The sequence below is a fragment of the Schistocerca serialis genome, chromosome 5 (assembly GCF_023864345.2).
Source record: "Schistocerca serialis cubense isolate TAMUIC-IGC-003099 chromosome 5, iqSchSeri2.2, whole genome shotgun sequence".
In the NCBI taxonomy this organism is placed as follows: Eukaryota; Metazoa; Arthropoda; class Insecta; order Orthoptera; family Acrididae; genus Schistocerca; species Schistocerca serialis.
This window is the reverse complement of record NC_064642.1, coordinates 47,319,449-47,321,366: the sequence shown is the minus strand read 5'-3', so window position 1 is coordinate 47,321,366 and position 1,918 is coordinate 47,319,449. Positions and strand designations below refer to the sequence as shown.

Genomic DNA, 1,918 nt, shown 5'->3' with positions numbered 1-1,918 from the left:
TTCGGGAACAGATAACATCTTCATACAGTTGAAGGCTACCCAGCCATTGACCTTCGTCTGTGCGAATGCGCACAGGTTACCGAACTCTTACGGGAGTCGTCACCTTAGCGTACTCGAGTAATGAGTGGATGGGCAAATATCTGTAAGGAACATTACGTATGTAGATTGTGGACAGTTGGGAATGTGAGTCTCACGGGGAGCGTGCAAGGGATAAGTCGCTGCAGTCGCGCTAACCATGTGTGTCCTCGGTGGCTTAGATGGTCAGAGCTTCTGCCATGTAAGCAGGAGATCCCGGGTTCGAGTCCCGGTTGGGACACACATTTTCAGGTGTCCCCGTCGAAGTATATCAACAACACCTGTCGACAGCTGAGGCTTTCAATTAATTATCAATAATATTGTGACTTAACACGAAATATAAACAATTAATATTTCCCTAACCTAGAAATTACTGTCTCACAGACGTTTTAACAACTATTGATGGAATTAACACGTCTCCCGTCAGTACACTGGCGCCTCGTTCTGGCTCGGTAGCGGGAAACCATTTTCCAGACAGGGCGAGCACGAATGAGTCGTGTCCTTTGTGTAGCGACACTGCGCGGAACTTTCTCCATTGTTGCGCAGAGTGGCAGGGTTTGACGTCCACGCCGGACGCGCAGTGCTCCACCGAACCTCTTCTTGGTTTTGCGCGGCAGGGGCAGCGGGGCTTAGGTTGCTGCCTAAACACAGCCTTGGGAATCGTGACCTATGCGGAATAAACAGCCGGAATAAAAATACCATTGCTGGTCGTTAATTTAATCTTTCGATATTATTAACCAGCCTGAGAATTAAAAATTAATAGTATCTTGAATTACTCTTATGTGCTAAGTGCATAATCAGTCCTAAGACTGGAGAAAATGTGCAGAGAGGTTGTTGTTACAAAATGGTCAGAAAAGCCACGGCTTCAGTTTTGTACTGTGGTACTTCCGACCAGAACTGTTGCACCTTCATTTGATGGCTGGAAAAGCAACAGCTAATATATTTGTGGTCAGAAATACGTCACGGATCGCAAAGTTCCACGATCGGAAAATCCAAGACTCCGCGAAAACTGACAAGGTACGATGTTTTGCGCAGCAAAGCGGAAGCCGACAGTTCCAGTGTTATTCAATGACGGCTGGTTGTAATCTGCTAATGTGCTACAGCACACTGTAAATACTGTGCTAAAATTACGCTATTTCTCTTCGAATACCTTCTGGTACGCAGATAAAATTGACGAAAACATGTTTTGCAGCACTCTCTACACGATAACTAGACACCGAGTGCTGAAATGGTAAGCCACGCTATGTTTAACTCGGAGAAGGGACGCACCTGACTGTTTTCGTGTGACGTCATCCCTTCTTGCACTGAGTGCTACCTCACTCAAGGCACCAGGTCGGTATTTTTTTCTTTGAAATTGCGTGCAACGCATTGCGCAAGTGTAGAGTGTGAGGAATTTTAGAGGAACAGTTGTCGTTAGCAGTGCCATGGTCTGGTATTCAGTCTGCTCTCGGACGGTGAGCGGCGATGACGTCTTGTTTACGTCCCGTCCGCAGAGTCGCGAGCGCGCGTAGTTTGTTTACTTCCTCGTCGCAGCTAGCACTCGAGTCCGTTCACATTGAGTCGTTATAGCTCATTCGTACAGAAAAGCTACCATCAAGATCAGCTTCCAACTCTACTACGCAAGACCAAGAGCCTTTGAAATGGAACGAAGTTCAAATACGACCACAGCACATCATCACTATCCACTTATCCATAACAAGTTGCGTCGTTTACGTCAAGATGGTCGATGACGAGTTATGTCACGCATTTGTGAACAGATGTGCGATCACGCTCAAGTTCAAACACTCCGATGGTCACATCGGGGAGGTTACCGTTGACCATGCAGGACTAGGATTACGCACAC

At 46.9% G+C, this 1,918-nt stretch overlaps 1 non-coding gene across 1 annotated transcript; it reads left to right on the top strand.

Annotated features, from left to right (window-relative positions):
- Positions 1 to 241: 241 nt before the first annotated feature.
- Positions 242 to 316, top strand: Trnat-ugu (transfer RNA threonine (anticodon UGU)). The gene has a single exon. It is a non-coding gene; the product is annotated as a tRNA-Thr (tRNA).
- Positions 317 to 1,918: the final 1,602 nt, after the last annotated feature.